The 20,121-nt window shown below is 44.0% G+C and overlaps 1 protein-coding gene across 4 annotated transcripts in view; it reads left to right on the top strand.

Moving 5' to 3' along the window:
* The window catches only part of LOC133347083 (serine/threonine-protein kinase MRCK alpha-like), an 85,017-nt gene that overhangs the window by 1,920 nt on the left and 62,976 nt on the right, over positions 1–20,121 (top strand). The gene's annotated exons all lie outside the window — the stretch shown is intronic.

The raw sequence follows: 20,121 nt of genomic DNA on the forward strand, positions 1-20,121 counted from the left end.
GGTGCAGCCGGTCCGACCGGGTCTACGGGCGGAGAGACGCTGGGAGCAGTGAGTAAGAAGGTGGATGAGGGCCCTCCTCATGGTGGCACACGCCAATTTGACCTCTCGGGACAAGCGGCCCCGTGGTGTCCACTTAACGGGCACTCACACTCCATGCCGTGTGTTATCATCGCGGTGCCCGGTCACATTGGTAGACTGGGCAATGTCCGATGATGGGTTTATGCAGGCGATAATTGGAAATGGCTGTACTGGGTTGTCTTCTTTCGGTTGGTGCTGCTACGCTTGGGATGGTCTGAGCGAGAGTCAAGCTGGGACTGGCCAAATATCGCTTGACTGAAGTTGTGCAACAGTCTCTTTGTCTGGGAGAAGTTGCAATGTCATCTGATCCAAAATAAAATGAAAATGTAATTGTGTCGTCCAAAAGATCCAAAACCGAACGTGGTTTTGTAAGTTGATCATATTGTCATCGGTAAGATGACTCCATTTTCAGTGAACTGCTCAAGTACATACGCAATGTAAAAAGTACTTCCTTTGGATGTGACCTTCGCTCCCACTTTTGTGCAAAGATGTGGCCGTTAAATGAGGCTTATGTTTATTTTACTAATGCACCTGTGTTGCTATGTAATTTGGTGTCCATAAACCGGCTTTTTAGGTCATTGGCATTCCTAAGACGTGGCTTGAGCAGCTGATGAGCAAGCCAGTGCTGCCCCCACGTCAGGGCTGTGGGGAGGTACAAGGTGGCTTAATAAAAACAAGGAAGGGGTGGCCTTTGATCGCTGTGACTAATGTGGCAAAGTATCAAATATTTAATATAATTCATGCATGGACCTGTTAATGTGCTTCTTAAACTTACTGTACACGAGTGGCATTTAAATAACATTTAGTATTTTGATTAAAACAAATTGAAGGAAAAAATTACTTGGTCCATTCACCTGGAGTGTGTCTGTGCGTCCATTAAAATTACCGTCAATCAATCATTACTCAAATCGTGTCCCATCCGTTACATTTGCAAGTGATGTACGAAGGTCATGCAGGCGTTTTGATTGTAATGGAAGGCAGCCCTGGGGTTGACCTGTCTGTAGGGTCGGATTTTCAAGAATGTAGGAGGTCTGGGCCCGACTGCCACGCCTGAGCGAGACAGATTCCCTTTGACGTTAGTGCCTGCTGTGTTTGCACATGATACCCAAACAGAAGTTTACATGTGTGTAATAAATCCATATACTGGCCATCCACTGTAACCTTGCCCGACACAACACAGTCGGCTGTCTGATAACATTTACATGTTAGCTAACAGAAGCATGTGGTGCATTAAATTCACACGAGTCATTTCACTGTAATTTTGCTGTCGAGATTTTACATCAAAATAAAATTGCTTGAACTATCTTGTGCATGAAATGTGCAGATTTGACACTGTAGACATTTTAAAATGTCTCACCTCGTGGCCAAACATTAACATCTTAAATGTGTTACTTGTGTTTATTTTTTTTATAGATTGTAGCTTTGGAAAGTCAGTATATTAAAGTGTGCCTTTAATGTGGGTGGTTTGAGTACTGAGCTGGAAGTGGGATTACAGAACGAGATAATGAGGCACAGAGACGGACTAAATCACGTGAACTCAAACTCTTTGGGTCAGGACGACATTTAGATGACACTTCTCCTGTGGTGATTGACCTCTTGTAAAACGTGCACTTTGATTAACATTGTTTGATATTGGTCATTTAATCACGATCGGTCTGTGGCAGGCAGGTGTGTACATGTGTAATTTCTGTGCACCCCTGTAAAATTGGCACCTGACGTCAAAGTGGCTTATCAAAAGCACACTTGCTCAATCTTGCACAACAGAATTGCCAAATCAAACAGCTGCAGCCGGTGGCTGTTGGTCCTCACAACTTTCATGCCAATTAGCCACCTGCGTAGCATTCCATCGCAATCATCCCATCGTTTAGCCGTCCACCTAAACTTTGACCTTTTCATGACTTGTTTCATAGTGGGAGTTCGGCGCTGGCGACCCAATTAATTGTTGGTGTTAATTCCCCCCCTCTCCCCCCCAAACAAGTGTTGCGTTCATTAGAAATTTGCAAGCTCGTTGGTTTAATTGTCACGCGACTGCCAGAGGTGATTTGGAGTGTCATCAAAATGTTGCCTGCGTGTAGAGACGAGTGCAGGTACAGCGCCCCACACCAGGCCGTGTGTGCAGCGCCGAGCGTACCAAGCTGCTCCAGGGATTTCAGCAATGTCACGTTATTGGCTTCTGGCATGACAGCTGCTCCAGTACAAAAGCTTCCGGTAGCTCCCCCATCCCATCTCCCCCAACCCCCTTCGATGCACAGCCTGCTCTGCTGACACAGCCCCACATTAGCAAACATCGCAGGGAGAACAGGGGGCCCAAAAGCCACTGTCTGTTCTAGCACCTCCCTTAGGACGTGAGTAAATATGCAGTTTCTTTATTAGTCCTCATTCTTTTTTTGTGAAGGGGAAGGTTGCAGCATTGTTGCTCTTCAACATGTGACCTCTTTTGCTGTTTCTTACTGCCTGATAGCAAATTCATCAGTCTGCAGACATTCACATTTTGGGTAAAATAGGTCATGTTCTATTTGCAGCAGCCAAATACATTTTTAAATGCGTCCCAATCTATGCCCATCCTGTCTTGGAGCCAAGTGGAAAATGCAAGGAATGCAAAATCTGTTTCGTGCATGTACATTCTTGTTAAACAAAGAGTATGGTGGAGGGTCTTCCCACTATGTTGGTAGCGTTGTGAATGTGGCAATGTGTTTTGTGGCACCTCTGGGAAAATGGGAGATGGGGCTTCATTGTGAAGGAAATTAGGTGCAAAAAAGAATCAATATCCATGCTGTCCTTGCAGAAGGGACCCTTCCCTCATTCCTTTAATTTATTAGCATGTGGTCCTTACTGAACGGTAATAATAATGATTATAATAGGGACATTGTGATAATGTATGCCTATAGTGCTTCAATAAATTATAGAGCACACTTTGCTCTTCGAATGTCTGAATGTGGCAAAACCTCAATTTAAACTCGCTTGCCTAATCATCCATTTCAGATTACAGATAACAAAGTCTTATCCGTGGAGACAATTCTAAGAAATCCTGTTTGCTTTTTATAACAAATTCGTGTTTTGGAACTAGCTTTAATTCTGGTTTAATTAAGTGAGGTGAGAAAAAAACCCAACACTGAGCTCACGGAAATGTTTGAGTCTCGTTCGCTCGCTCATGTGGTTACGCTTGGCCACAGTCGTACGGGTTTGGGCGAGCGCCGGCTTGCGTCGCACACTGCCGTGCGTGTCGCACAAGATACCAGAGCGCCGATTTGTGTTTATGGGAAAATGTAAAAAAATACGAGTCTAACGTCTCTCTTACGGCATCTCTCCCCCAGTCTCATTGGGTGCAGTCTCGCTGCCAGTTGTCACATGTTCACAACTTGACGGTGATCTTTCACCTGTCTTAAGTCATCACGGTGACACTTTATGTTCAGATAGGTACGATATGTCCTATCGTAGCAGCGCTGAATGTAAACACAAGGGGGGGAAATGCTACTGTGAGCAGTGATCATAGCTGAACTTAGGTGAACTCTGAACAATATTTTTTCTTAAGTTACGTACATTGCTTTTTTACCCTTCGTACTTGCACAGCATGTAGTACGAGTGCATTTTTTCGAGAAATTGCCCTTTATTGCATTCTCACAACATGCATATCAGGTCTCTGTGGAAGGTAAGTGGGCTCCATGTCGTATGTGGCATGGTGAATGAGACAATTGAAATTGGCCTTTACGGTAGTAGCGGTCACTTAGTGAGATATTACTTGACAGGCACAACAGTTGACACATTACCTTATTCACAGTTTACATTTGTTGGTGATAATCGACTAAAAATAAATAACATTTCATGATCATCTACAGGAATTCGTATTTCTTTTGGGGTAGAATTTTACCTTTGGGTTAGACTTGTGCTCTTTTGTAGTCCATGCATAAGGTGTACAATGAACACTGTATACATTATATAAATGCTGCTTTGCGTTGCCCCAATCTTCTTGAACAGGAGAGGATAATTGTTGTTGGCAAGCGGCGTTGTTTGTGGAAACATTACATTGGCCAGTTGTGCACCTGCCTGAACACGCGCAACAAAGCCATCTCAGAGGAAGCAATAATGAAACCAAAGAGATTTTATTTTTTCCTTACAACTGGTACCTACACCGCAGGATTTTGTGGAGGCTTGGCTGGCCATGTATGTCTGCACGAAAACAACATCGAGTTTGTTATGACTCGCGCGACTTTGTGTACGTGTCCATAGGCTTGCACGTTGACACGCTTTTGAGTGTCGGTTATTTGTGAGCATGTTTATCTCAGGTGAATCACCGGATGTAGAATAAACCGGTGCTTTCTTTAAGACAGGGCCTCCGTTCCATAGGGTCCGATGTATTATGAAGCATTTTCTATTCTGAGCGGCGATGTCAGCGAGTATCCCTTAAATTGCGAAGGGGGAAGGATGTGACCGAGGCTTCGTGGCTTCCTCTTCCTGCCGCCCCTCGAGTGCGGTTCTGTACGACGCACGCAGGGCCTTCTCGACTAATGGCTTCCGTGCCTTGTAGCCTTTTCTCCCACTGTCCAGCGACACAGCCTCTGCCAGATTTATTGAAAGACGCATTTGGAGACTGGTCACTTTGGTGGTTCTTGTGTGAGGAAAGCAGATAGCGAATTGACTGCCAGCCCTGCATGCCCATTGGCAGTCCTTTTAATCTTTCATGTGTTTAAACACATTTGCTAGCTTTAATTTCAAGAGTTTTACATGTAAACAAAATTGTGTGCGTTTAAAAAGTGGTTGGACCAGTGGCACAGTAATGAACACACTGCGGTATGAACCCGTGTAACCCGAGTGAAAATCCTGGCCATTGCTCACATCAGTGGCAAGTGATATCTGAACCGGTCCTGGCTTGCCCCTCCTTTTCAACAACCCTCACTGACCAGCTTGTTGGCGTTCTAGTCAAACAACAATCATGACTAATGCATGGGGAGGCTTTCATGCAACATTGGACTGACCAAAGGGGCTGAAAATGTGAAATGTTTATTGTGCACAAGTTAGCAGTGAGAAGCAGAGGTTTCATTTGTTCAGCCTTAGTCCTCCTCACAAGTACTTATGTAGCTGTGAAACAAACATTTCCGTGCATTTCTCAGACGAACTGCAGCAGACCAGTGCGTGATACATATAATTAATATTAAGTACAGTACTACACATTCGCATCTCCTGCCCGAGTACTCCTTTTAAGCGTCCACCTGGCCTGCACGTTGCCATGACTCTACACGCAACTGAGTGGCTGACCAACAGCAGCTCGGCCATTTACCAGTTGATAATAAGCGTAACGAAGGCTGTATGTGGCGGGGTGTACTATTTTAAACCCACGTGTGGTTAGGGGTGGGGGGGTGCGGCCTTTGCAGAACCAGGCGAAACCGCTGGGTAGCGAATGCCGGGGTATCGCCACTGTGACATTGATTTCCTTGCGGCTGCTGTGTCCGGCCACGAGGGGGGACCACGGAGTGCCCGCAGCTTGCCGTCACTCCGCTTGCTTCTTGATGCCGGTCCTGTAGGGTTGACAAATAGTTCACGGTAATTGAGTGACGTCGCCGACTGACCGATTTTCCAGCAGGGGGGGGGGGGTGGCGGCAGAATGGGGTTGAAAAGCGGCAGATTGAAAAGCTCCATCCGCGGTGCACTTGGGTCCCCAGCGTGTACTGTGTAATTGATTGTTGTGTTTGCCCCCTTTCGTTGATTAAAGTGGCCCGGTGTTTTGGTAACACCTATTTGTATTATTTATCTAGCTGTTTGTAATTAACATGTGTCTCTTCAAAGAGCTATGTCAGTCGTCTTCTCTGATGTAAATTTTCTTATTGTCATGTAAGTCTGGCCAAATGTATGCAGAACATGTTTGCACTTGAGACCAGTGAAGTTTGTAATGGTCATCATTTTTCTTTTACAGGGATTGCCAATGCAGAGTGGCTTATTGATTATAAATCTTCAGCAATCACGGAACAGTACGGTATTAGTGAGGGTCAATTAACACACCTGACCACTCTTTGCAGTGTCCAAGCTAGAGCTTGTGATGATGAAATGGGATAATGCGCTGAAGTGACCCAACCACACTTAATCTAATATAGGAGCACTTGGGTAATTTCTCTAATATTTGAATTGTGACACCAATGAAAGATTGCACTTAATTTGATCCCTTTGCTAATGGGATCATTCAGCAGCAGCATCAGTAGCAGCCTATCAGCCGTCAGTGCTTTCTTATTATGGACAAGCCCCCTGCCTTGTCGAATTATTATTACATTAATGTGCAGCAAGTAAGCAAATCCTGAATATTTTAAACTGAGCCAGCAAGGATATCCTGCCCTCGCTTCTGTGTAATAACAACCATTAATGTGGGATGGGAGCAACAGCCCTTTACAATTCACACACCCTCTCGCTGACAAATTCCAGATACCGTAACTTGCATTCTTGCCTGATGCTGAGATGCACATTCTACGCTTTGCATTTGATACCAGGGCTAGTGATTTTCTTTTTTAAATCTGGGGTTGGGGGGGGCACGGGTACGGTGCGGCGGCGGGCGGACACCCGGTTATGGGACCGGTTCCGAAACACGGCTGGATGCTGACCGTGATCTGATATGGAGTCTTTGCTCACCAATCCCCAGCAGCAGATGTGGCTTGCACATTGCAGGTAAAAATCTCGGTTTGCACAAAATGTTGTGGTTGTTCTCCATTCCTGCATATGGAAACTTACTGCACTAACGACTTCTGCTTATCTAGACTGAGCACTAACAACCCAGTCTCAACCAGCAATGTAAATGGATGGGCAGGAATTCGTTTTTTCAAATCTTTCCCTTTATATCAAGGCAGTTTGTATGAATGTATGTTGAACTTCCTTTGCGCCGTATGTAGTCGACCATGCTACTTGTAGTGCTGTTTCCGACTGTCCATTTCCCTACATTGTTCATTGTGCACTTCTCAATAGTTAGCTTAATTTTGTCATTGACTCTTGTAATGTATTGTTAATGTGTGATATTAATCCCCCCATTCATGGCAGCTGGAAAATTACAAATCTAAGACCTACGGGTTGCTGCCCCTGCCGTGCTGTTTACACAACCATAATTTAGGGGTGTGTAAGGAAAGAAAACGTCTTCTGAAATTTCAGAGTAACCCTCCTGTTACGTTTTGAATTAACATGACTGGAAACAAGCCATTGTATCACAGCCTCTAATTACTGAGATATAAATGGAGCGTGGCATTAATTGTAGATGTACACAGCCAAGCAACCCGCAGACGCGTACCATCACGCTGACATGACCCATTGCGCTCGCACTTGAACATACTCATCGGAAATCTCACACCCACCCACTGTAATGAGACTATGCCCAGGAGTTGCTTATTAAAATAAATAATTAGATTATCACGCTTTGCAGGCTTGGGGAAAATCTAAGTAACCTTCACAGATGGTCCTCTTTATAAAAACCGACCTATGCAGGCCCACAGCTGAGGCCACGTGTGCCTCCTCCTCCACCCTGCTATGTGAGGCGGAGAGTTGAGCTGAAGTGCTTTAAGAATGCGGTATAGGAAGCAGTATCTTTTGTGCAGCGATTTAAATATACTCTTAGGTTTTTTTCGGTAAAGTCACTTGAGTTTACCGAAAAAAACCTAAGAGTATAAATCCTTGCAGTCACGAAAGCTTCAAATCTAGGATTTAAATATTGATCCATTAATCACAATGAGCACAGATGAGTCGTTGATTGTTGATTTATTGAATGCTGAATAGAGCCTGCAAGGTACTTTTTGTAGTGTTGATCAGTAAAACAAGGGTTTTCCCAGAGACGCTTTAAAGTTTAAATAAACAATTTGTCTCTTGCAGGTTATTTATACATATCTGAGATATTGTGTAGCTATAACCATATCAGCCGGAATGTGGCCAAAATCGTCATATCTCTCAGTGCTTGGATGGGTGATCACCGTGCAAGCCAGGTTGTCATAGGCTTCTGTGGTGCCAAGCGGTGATCAGCAGAGGGCAATGCAGGAAAATGCATTGTTATACTGAGCTTCTGCTCCCACATCTATACTCCCCGACTTCAACAACATTCACTACTGACCAGTGAGGTCAGTGGTGGTCAAATAACCCTCACAACTCGGATGGCCCTCAACTAGCAGTGGATTGACAAAAGAGCTGTAAATGTAAGGTATAGTGTACTACTTTACCGTAAAAAAGTGGGCCTAAATATAGCTTCGAGCAGTTTTATAATTTTTAGAAAGCTAACCCTGCAAGTTGATTTTGAAAAATTGCAGTGCTGCAAAGTAGCACTTAGTGTGTCCTATTTTGTGTTTCCGGTGCCATGATTTCGTGTCGTTATGAATTCGGTTCCATGTTCTTGACGGTGCGTGGCACTCCGGTGTTTGGCGGTGCTCGTACACCGTAATACCGCAGCATGTGCGTCGCATTTGTTAGCGTCGAGACAACGACGCCCATGTAGACATCGACCTGAATTTGAAACCCAAAGAGGAACAGGGAGAGTTGAGCTGAAGTTTGCTGAGCACACGTTTGTGCTGCGCGTCAATGAGATAATTATTTGTTCGGACTTTGAGACGAGCAGTGTCTGGCCATTTACATTGTTAAAACGTCGAATCGTGGCATCTGCATGAGCCGCCAGGTATTCGTGTGAGAGTGTTTGAGTAACATTCCACATGTGTTCTGTATGTGCAGCCCACTGGATCACATTCGAGTGGCCCCCTTGCATTAAATGACCTCTGCTTTAGCCACATTGAATGCAATTACCTGTCCTCGCATAAAAGCTGTGTGTATATTTCATCCGTTTGCATTTGTACCTCTTGCAAAGTCTGTGCATTTGCTCATTACTGAAATTATTGTGGCCGGTGCTGCTTACTCGGAGGAAAGGCAGTTGTCCAAAACATTTGTTCTTTCCTCCATTAATAGTTTCGATTTTGATCAGCAGATGATAATTATCAACCTTTGTTTTTTTTACCCCTTAGTGTTGTGTAATTCACTTTCTCTTCTTGTGACAGTGTAATCCTCAGCACTGTGGAAGTTCCTAATGGGGACAAGGTTTTTCAAATGTTCTGTTTGAGTTGTTTCACTCTGCATAGAGTTCAGGATAGCATAATTTACCATTGTGGCTAATCACCTAACACCCTGAGTGTATACACCCTGCTGTTAGATAGTCAGTCTTTACGGAATTTAACAAAAAAATAATGTACAGTAACTTTACAAACTTTGGTGCTGCGTTGGATTAACACTACAAGTAAAATGGAGCCAAAATGCCTTCCTGCGGAGTTGAAACGTGTGCACTACGTTACATTTTTCAGAAATCGGCTCGGCTAGGGATTGTGCCTATATATAGTGTAGGCAGGCGGCATTATATCATTGACTGGGGGGGTGGGTGGGGAGCGTCCACAGTGCTAAGTGCAGGAAAGGGGGGGGGGCGGTATGATGTGGTTCCAGCAGAGAGTCTGAGGCGGCTGGGATTGACTGGAAAGAGACTTCAGGACCCCTGTTGTTTAAGAGCAGGAACTGCTGAATACTGCACATCGTCACGTCCCATGGGGGGGGGGGCCCTCCTTTTGGCCAGCTCGGCAAAGATGAGCCGGCGATGAATTAGATGCACATGGGGTGTGCTTGACGTTCACGATGCTCGTCTACATTGCGTTGCCAATGATACGAATCATTGCTTTGTTTTGTGTGCGTGCAAAAATGTAAACTGACCGATTTTTGTTATCAGAAGTTACCTCGACGGCTGAAGTAACTGAATGTTATTTTGATGGATTGACTTTAATATCTGCTCAATGAAGACAACTCTCTCAACATACCCCCGCCCACACTACCCCCCACAACCCCCCCTCCCCCCCTACAAATATGGACCGGGTTTAAAATATGTGTCCAGCTGTTTGCCGTTAAAGCTGTGATGGAAAAACGGTCGACAGTTGTAAATCTGAGCGAGGAGGGTGGCTCGCGTGCAGCGGGGTTAATCTGGCTTTAGTAGCGCTGCCCGGCCAGGTTGTGGGAAACGGACATGTGGGTTCGGCACGAGACATTGGCGGCGGTGGCGGTGGTGGTGGTGAGGGGCGGCGGCGAAGCTGGTCGAGATCGCCCGCTCGCTCGCAAGGCCCAACCGGAAGTATTAGGCACGTCCCGCCGTTTCCTGCGGCGCGGATATTCCCTCTTTTGTGTTTGCAGCACAGGGCATATTGACCGTGAAGTTGGGGATGGGGTGTGCCACAGCGAATGGCATTGGGGCGGGGGAATGTTGGCACAGGCACCAGCCACACTGGCGCATGCACACATCAGAGCCACGAAGTGACCTGCACGTTGTGTCCCGTAACCTGTCGCTGCTTCATTGATATCCGCTTGCTTGAATAGAACGTAACGTTTTACTGCCACCTTTCTCGGAACAGATGTTGTACAATATAACTTCAGACTACAGACCTTTAACTTTTTGGATGCAAAGGCCAAATATTTATGATCCAATCGGGTTTTCATTGAGAGAAATTGCTTTGTATGTGTGCCGCACTGTAGCAGCAGTGGGATTTCCTGAAATCGGGCCCAATTCATGGGGTTGTTGACAATTGCTTTGGTTTTATTTGGTGCAGCTGTAAATGCTGTATAAAATAACCTCAACTTCGTATGTGTTATGAAATCTGGCGTTGGGCAATATGCATGTGATGATTCAACGATGACAATTTATTTGTTTGTATCTAATATATTAATCAAATCGTGTTGTGAGAGAACGGATTCTTTACAATGTATGCAAACCATTGTACCTTTTAGGCTAATGAAACAAATGATACAGAGGGCGGTAATTTGAGACCGTAGAAACAAGGCTTAAACTAGTTTACTCTTGACTCTATTCAAAACCCAGAATCGTGATGATTCCTTGAGTGGTGGTGGGGCTGGAGTTTGCCGACAAACTGGCCGTTTGGCAGGGATTGGCCGAACGTGACGTGAATACGCGTAAGGGACAGGTGCCAGCTGTCAGTGCGCGGCTTCACCTGTATGAGATTGGTAAGCAGCTGTTGAGAAAGGCCTCGTTTGGACAATGGCTGTGCGTGACTCACGATTGCCAAGGGTAGTGTGTAGTTACTGTGTCCTCCGTTTCTAACAACGTTAGTGCCACGTGTTGAGGCGCACACGGCTCAACGTTGATTTTACATCCCTTTACTCTCTGAAAAAAAAGTCGTAGAAGAGCACATTATTGATATGCGAAGTAGAACTTTATAAATTTGTAGGCTAAGATTAATTGTCATTTGCTGAATTAATTTGAAATTGAGGTTAAATGTGTGGTTATTACTTCAAAATTAAGAGAAAGATATACAATGCAAATTGGTTTTATAGAGCCCTGTAATGTGGTCAGGCAGGGATGGAGGTACAGTAATTAGCACGCAGTGCTATGAATCCAGCAACCTGAGTTAGATTCACATCCATGCCTAACATGAGTGGCGAGATTCACATCAATGCCTAACATGACTGACGAGTTATATCTGGACTTCAGGTACTCTGACTTCACAAGCTGACCCTGACCAACCTGGTGAAGTGAAGTCAACCAACCATTACCGACACTGCGTGGTGGGCGAGGCCTTCATTCAGGAGTGGATTGACGAAGGGCTGTAAATTATTATAGAAACGTGAACACATCTCGACACAGTCCAAATAAGGCAATACGTTTGTCTGATCGTGTTGAAAGTGGTCACATGTTGACTGGTTTGCCTATAATATCCACGCATGAGCGGTGGTGGATGGGTGTTTTAAGACATTTTTTTTTGTTTGGTGCTCGAAGCGGCCTCTTGTCTAAAACATGTTTATCCACTTGACAGCAGCTGCTGTAGCAGAAAATGGCTCCTCCCCGACTCCTTGGGGCTCACGCTTTGTGGGCCGTTGATCGTGCGCTGCTTGTTCGTGCAGTTTCAGCACAACGCGTAAAGCCTGCTCACACTCCTGGGTGTTTGCTGCACGTCCACTTGCCTTTCCGGTGTGGCAAATAAACTTCTTTTGCACCATACGTAGACAACCGTGCTGACAGGAAGTGTAGGGGAAGGACAACAAACTAAACACAGACGCAGTTCTGAAGAAATGAGTTTTCAGTCGAGATTTAAAAGTGCATATCCCCATTGGCTTCCAAATATCGGCAGCAAGAGCTTTCCAGACGGCTGCAGAAGCGCATCTAAAAGTGCGCGTTTCTTGTATAGAATTGATAATTTCCAATTGCTCTGAGGCAATAGCATCATTATTACTACTGTAGATTTGCATACATCCACCGCAAAAGCAATATATCTGTGCAGTAATACAATTGACTCACGTCTTCCCCTTTTACGTAATTTCACAAATACGTCGTCGCTTTATTTATACCTCGACCTGATTTCCGTCACCCCAAGCCGCCACACTTCCGTCGCTGACAGCATCCGTCCATTCTCGTATCTGTCGCCTCAGCCTTCAACTCCGCCTACCCTGTACAGGAACTACTTTGCGTTGCGCATAAATAAATGTGTTGTACTGTAGAGTACAAGAAAATATTTACGTAGGGTATTTTGCTGAATATAGTGTACTGTCACTTATTTTATCCTCGAGAATTTGTGCTAACGTTTACTGCCGTACACTAGTGTTGTGTACAGTAATTTTAGTAACTTTACGGAACGTTGTGGGTATGTTTAGGATTAAAATGTGCGCATTCACACAGAGCTGCACCATAACCTCCGTTGTCTTTGTTTACCTCTCGTGGAGAAATTGCTTTGATTTACGTCGTTTCGATTTTGGTCCCACCTTTTACGACAATTCTACTTAACTCAATTCGTGATACTGAGTCGTCACAGTTCAGCCAGATGTGGAGGGAATGGAGTCCATTGCATTCCTAGCAATGAGGTGCTACCGCTCCGAGGCTAATGTGCATAGCAGAGTTATTCGTGGCAGTATTATATTTACCTTTATTTTGTATATTCCCATACGCAACGAGGAGTTAAATAAAGTGTTCTTTTTTATATGTTTGGAATACCCACATTGTAGGCCGCGGAGGAGAGGTTGGTGGCAGGAACCTGTCGGATCTGTTTTGCATGAACTGATCCCCAGGGGTTCACAACTCCAGTCCTCACGGGCTGAAAATCCTGCATGTGTTGTCAAATAACTTAAAATATCTTAACTGCTTAAGAGTTGAAAACAATGAAAAAAGATCTAATTCTTTACTCTTTGGTTCTTTTGGTAAAGTCACGTCGATGGAAAATTAATAGATCACGACGTTTTGATTGCAACACAAGCAATCGTCACCAGGTGGGACAAGCGCAGTTCTCCTGCTGTGTTTGTCTGATGACGATTGCTTGTGTTGCGATCAAAACGTCGTGATCTATTATTTTTCTACCTACGTGACTTTACCAAAAGAACCAAAGAGTATGGATTCCTGCAGTCACGAAAGCTTCAAATCAAGATCAATTCTTTAAATTACTATTTTAAGTTGGCTTCGATTAAATAGAGCTCTTATTTCGGCAAAACCAAAAGAACAAGAAGAGACATGTTTTTTCGAATTCGATACAAAACTCAATATTTCAAGAGCCGCAATAGATGCATGTGAATACCACATGCATACATTACGTCACGAAGCAGTCGGTAAAGAGCTGCATGCGTATCCGGAGCCGCAGGTTGCTGATCCCTGTGCGAGACCAATCACTTTAGAATGTGGGAGGTGGAGCTGTTAGAACCTGCACAGTCGATGGCTGGATTAACTTAACGGTGGGTAGGAGGGGCCTGCTGGCAACTCCAATCCAATGCCCTTCGTTTAAGCATGCGACAGCCCGATGAGGTACACAGTCTTCTTAGGAGGGAGACCCGGTGAACCATCATGAGTGGTGGTGTCAGAACGGTGCATAAAATCCGCCGGTAGAAATGAAGCCACTCGTTTGGGGGGGATGGTGTGTTGGCGGCGGTTCGCAAGCAACAAATAAGAAAACTCAACACGTTTGTCAGTAAGACTTTGTCCTTGAAAGGAAAAATACCTCGGATACATTAGTGGAAGGTGCCTTACAAATAGATGACGTTTTGAGCAAGGCCCTTCATAACATGTAAACAAGTAAACCCGTAAAAACAAAGTTTTTCACTCAATCCTTTATATGCGTGGCGGCTAGAGTTCTCTCGTCCTCTGGCTTGAGATGGCTGCAATCTATGGGTCAGATGATTGTCTGCCAGTATTAAGCCATTGGTAATTAAATATTTAATTTGTTTTCCCTAAACAGTGTAAAATTTTGGAAAAAAATTTTCACGAGAATTAATTGTCACACACAACGAGTCTGTGTGGAAAATGTCAGCTCGATTGGATCACGGGAAGTGGGTTAAAAAACGAGCGAAAGATTTGCACGGTCCTAAGCAAGCAAGCGAACTTAATATAAAGGATTTAAAAATATATTCGCCTGTGGAGGACACGGGGATCGATCCCGCGACCTTTGGCATGGGAAGCGAGGGCGCTACCAACTGCGCTACTCCACCACGACCTGTGGAGGGGTTACGCTCTGGGCTCTTACACTCTGACGTTCAGCCAAAGCCATGAATGCGTTCTATTTGAAAATATGTAAAATAATTTTTTTTGCCTAAAAAGTGTAACATTTTGGGAATTTTTTTCACGAACATTAATTGTCTGGCACAACGAGTCTGTGTGGAAAATGTCAGCTCGATTGGATCACGGGAAGTGGGTTAAAAAACGACCGAAAGATTTGCACGGTCCTAAGCAAGCAAGCAAGCACGCAAGCACGTGAACTTAATATAAAGGATTTAAAAATAGACGAGAAATGGATCCAAATTTATCTTATGCTCACAATAAAGCATTCAGATTTTTGTGTGAGAATCAATTTTTTTTGCTTGCCATATTTTTATGGTGCCTGTGAACACAATCACTTGCAATGTGCCCAATTTTGTTATGCCTCAGCAGGGTTGAATCTGGATAGAGCTCGAATACGCAATCACAAATCGTAGAACAAGTGTCTTGGCTGAAGCGGAGCTACTTTGTCGGCAGGCAGCAGTGCGGCAACATCAATTGTACTGTATCATGTTCTAAAGTCTACTCTCCCTCTTTCACCAGCCCACACTAATCAGTGTGGTGAAGTATGGTCAAATAACCACCAAGCCCCGTTTAGAATGAAGAGGCCCTGATTCAACAGTGGTTTGACCAAAGAGCTGTGCATGTACACTTGTACACACACGTTTTGTACATGATTAGTGCAAGTGACCTCTGCAGCCACTTGAGGTGTTTCAATACAAATGTAAAGAAAAAAAATAATGCTTTCTTGAACCAAATAATTCTTAAATCATTAGTCCTTAGAACTAGGCATATAACAGTTGCCACCTTCATGGTCTAATGAATTGTTACTTGCAAGAATCATTTTTTTTTCTCCCTACATTTATGGAATTGCTCAGAATGATGCTGCACATCATTTTCAGATTCATCCGATTTGCTCGGTGGGTGGAGGTTTAGTGACAGACAGTAAAGCTGTGACATGCATCTCCCATAGCTTAACGGTGGCTTATACAGAGGTCTGGTTGTACTCCACTCAGGCTGTTTAATATTGCTTTTGACCACATTTGTGGTGAAATTTAAAAGTGAATTGTACGTGGGAAGACGATAACAATACATTCCCTGGAATTAAACTCGAGCCGCGGGGTTGGTTTGCTCTAATCTAGCTTCCTCTTATCGCTATGTGCCAGCTGTAAAGCTGCCCTTGCAGCTCCTCCGAGTACATTCCTCTTGCTGCTCAACTTGGCTCCATTTACAGCCAAACACAAAACTTGTTTGGGCCTATGTTGCGTTTCGCATCCTAAAGAAGAAAAGTTGCGTGCGTGACCTTTTTATCTGGTTCTCTGGAACACATTCTGCGGCTGCAATGCACAGAATGTTTACAGTAGCTTGTAAGCACATTGCAAGCTTTTCTCCATGCGTTTATTTTACTGACACGTCATGCATGTGCTCTTCTGCCACGTCTTAAATATATTTTGCATTCATAAATGAGCATATTTGAAGGTCAAGGTATTTGTTTACACAAACATTAATTCCCAAAAATTCACAATATGCCATTGTTAATTGAAAGGACCCGCTTTAATTATGTTTACCTTAATTTAAACTGTAACAAAAGCCTAGCTTTCTCAGTCCACAACTGAGTGTTTGTGTTCACTTCACACGAACATTGATTGGTCAGTACCGAGCATCAGCACCAATCGGATCATGGGTAGGCACATAGCAGTTTCCTAACACCGGACAGTTTTACATGGCCCCTAAAGCATCCTGCACACTGAAGGCTTCCTAGTTCAGGTTTGGCCCAAACTCGATCTTGCAGGGCAGAGCTGCTCAGCATCTTGAGGTGAGACGAATGTGATTCGGACTATGGCAATTCACGGAGAGTAAGTGCTCCAATCTTTCGAGGTTATGATACATTCCCATTCAGAGTCAAAATCAATGCTCTAGTGAGCATTGGACACTGCTCCTCTCTTCTAGATTTGAAGCTTTCGTGACTGCAAGGATTCATATTCTTAGGTGTTTTCGGTAAAGTCACGTAGGTAAAACATTAAAATTAATAAAAGTAAAATAAAATAAAAATTACGACGTTTCGGAGGCAACACAAGCTTCCGTTCCACCTGAAGACGGAAGCTTGTGTTGCCTCCGAAACGTGGTGATTTTTATTTTATTTTACTTTTATTAATTTTAATGTTTTACCTACGTGACTTTACCGAAAAAACCTAAGAATACTGCTCCTCTCCATTGGTTCCCCGGGGTGTATGGTGGGAATTACGTATTCCTATGGCAGAGGCGATTGTTGTCAGTAATGCTCCACTATGGCTGTCGTATCTTTTGCCTTTTTTTTCTTTTGCTGAGAGACGAATCGTCTCACTTGTTAATCCATGTTGCGAGATGGGCTGGGCGCATGACACTAGCCGTGACGTGGAGTTGTTCCAGGAACGTTGCACTGTGCCGAGTAAATCTCGCAGGCCGAGCGCCGGACATAACTGGCCCTGGCATGACTCCCCTGAGATAACAAAACTGGATTCCCTTTGACTGTGCTAAATATAAAACTCGCAGGCGCGAGTTGTCCTTTTTAATTATCAAGAGTTTTCTCACCCAGCACCTTCAGAATGTTTCAGCTTTCTTTTCAAATGTTTTTTGGTATAGAACTTTTTGCTGTGACAGTGGAATTCTTGGGCTTTTAATAATTTGTGGCATAATTCGTTTTGAAAATTCAAAACATTTGCTTTCCCTAAAGCACATGTATGTTGTTTTTTAAACCTCTGATTAGAAACTTAGCGTTTATTTGTGCAATAATTTTGTTTTGCAAGGGACACTTGAAAAAGTAGAATATGCAACAACACCAACATTAAAATTAATAAAAGTAAAATAAAATAAAAATCACGACGTTTCGGAGTCAGTGGAACCGTCACAGCACGATTGCTGTATCATGTACTTGATACAGCAACTTGATACAGCAATCGTGCTGTGACGGTTCCACCTGAAGACTTGATACAGCAATCGTGCTGTGACGGTTCCACCTGAAGACGGAAGCTTGTGTTGCCTCCGAAACGTCGTGATTTTAATTTTATTTTACTTTTATTAATTTTAATGTTTTACCTACGTGACTTTACCGAAAAAACCTAAGAATAAGCTACATACTTGTTTGCCTGCCTACTTGCTAGTCTGACATGCCTGCCTACCAGAGTGCCTGGCTGATTGCCTTCTTTCTATTCTGCCTGCCTTTCTGCTTACCACCTACATGTCTCCCTGTCTAGCAGAGATGATGGTTAGTCTGCCGGCTGGCTGTGTGGAGTAGTAGCTGTTTGAGTGGCCGGCACAATGCTCGGCTGCAATTACAAGCTTTTTTTTTAATCAATAAGACCCACTGAGCTCTAGCTCTTTTACAGAAATGACCTGGCCACAAATTATAGCTCAACGAAGTGGCTTATCACGGGGAAATTTATAGCAGCCAAATACTCAAAACGCATGTTGATTTTAAATGTGAAGGGAAAAATCAGAGGACTGGAGAAAAATCCACACGACCACGGGGAGAGATGCGTACAAACTTCACATATACAGCAGGTGTCGACGTCTAGATCGAACCCACAATGTCCTGTATACGAGGCGAGGTAGTTAACATCTCGCCACCATGGCGTCCTTGCTTAACCCCTTATCACCCATTTCTTCGAAGAGTACGGTTAAGCATGCCGAAGCGCTCCGCAGGCCTTGCGAGTGAGAAATAATATAAACACACAGAACTATATTCAGTTTTGTGAAATGTGCGGCATTTCAACCTCTATTTACAACAGCGGTGGCCAACTGGTGTCTCTTGAGCCGGCGGCTCTTTAATCCACCACATGCAGCTCTATCGATGGAGCATAACGTAGAACATATCACAGTAGCAAAGAATAATGAATATCTCCCATGCTGTGCCAAGAACTGTCAATATATACACACTTATATTTCCACTTGGCTCTTTCGAGAACTCGTGGGTACTTGTTGGTTCTTGGTCTGTTACAGGTTGGCCACCCCTGATATTTAGTATACATACAGTTTTCCCTCGTTGTTTAAGAACTTGCTATCGGCGATTTTCGCTCTCCACCAATTGAATCAGGAAATCTACGAAATTTGCTGTTCACGAGCACCTCCAGAATGTATCCCTCGCGAATAACGATGGAATACTGTACAAACCAATCGTTACACCACTTCTGTGCCTCGTTTTCTGTAATATAATGTTTTGTCTTCCTCTTTCGGATAAATATAAACATCACTGTACTATATAAGTTCCAGTTGTGTACAAAATGTATACACTGGTACTGTAGCAATCCTTAAGTTTGTATAATTGCACTGCCTTAAATTTACTCTTTGGATGTTGTCACATAATTCATTATGTAATTGCTCTGGCGGGGTTGTATGTGTACAAGTGGAGTGCGTTCTCCCGAGACTATTAATACGAATAGGCTGCAGACTTGCGCACATTTAGAGACTTAACATGCGGCACGAGGTGCGTTGTAACACACCTGATCGCTCTGCAGTGTAAGGAGGCATAATGGGGCCAAGGGACGCATGTGGAGCTCACTTCTCCCAAGTGCAGATTTTTATGAGCTGCTCAGTGCTTTGCTTTCTTGAGCATGCGAGTAATGAAGCCGGAAGTCAATAGAATATCCACCAAGGTCATATGACGTGTGACTTGTTAGCACGAGTATTTTCTTATGTTTAACACGTGAAAATGTTCATGCTCAAAGTCAAGTAGTTACATATTTAAGCTGCAGCACAGCCCAGTGGTTAGTGTGCTAAGTTGTGGAGGCGGTTTTGCAATCATCTGTTCGATTTCCTCTGGCGCATTTAAGTTTGTGCGGGATCACAGCGAAGAATGGCTTCTCGACAGATGATGTTAACGACTGTGACGTAATTATCTAGCAGATAAGTCGCTTTTGCCCATGTGTGATAGCCGTAATAACTTGCTTGAAAATCAATTGAAGCCAAAAAACTTTCCTATCTGTACCTAACTGCACTGCTATGGAGAAGTAATAATCTTGGCGAGAGCGCATCTGTTTTCATAAAATAGCTTGCGTCATGTTGAAATGCAGGTAATCCGAGTAGAACATGGTTACTGCATGGGTTGGTATGTAGTGCGTTTAAAGGTTTGGCAAGTGTCTTGTGCAAGTGCATCTTGTTGGATGGTGTCGGCCCCACTGGGACGATGTGAGAAGGGCCGAGCCGATAGTGTGGAATGGCTCATAAAGCTTCCAGACAAGATCTGAGACGTGCCAGAATGGCCCAAAACCATTCCTGGATCTATGAAGCCTGCTTGCCAGTGACTGGGAACTTAGCATGAAGAGGATCAGAAGGCATCTTCATGCCAATTGATTTATTTTGGCCATCTTCTTGGTTCAAGAAGATGAATCCCTGCAGTCACGAAAGCTTTAAATCGAAATTTATTTTGGCCAGCCAGAGTTTAGAGTGGTGGAGTCTGGCCTGCAGCTTCTTGATCTCTCCACTTGCCTAGTGGTCAGGAGCTAGCTTAAGTTTCTGTAACAGTATGTAAAACTGTGCAGAATCATATTTTTTCAAGCCTTCACTTGGCTGCT

The sequence above is a fragment of the Lethenteron reissneri genome, chromosome 25 (genome assembly GCF_015708825.2).
Source record: "Lethenteron reissneri isolate LAM-NWPU_2019-01 chromosome 25, ASM1570882v1, whole genome shotgun sequence".
Classification (NCBI taxonomy): domain Eukaryota; kingdom Metazoa; phylum Chordata; class Hyperoartia; order Petromyzontiformes; family Petromyzontidae; genus Lethenteron; species Lethenteron reissneri.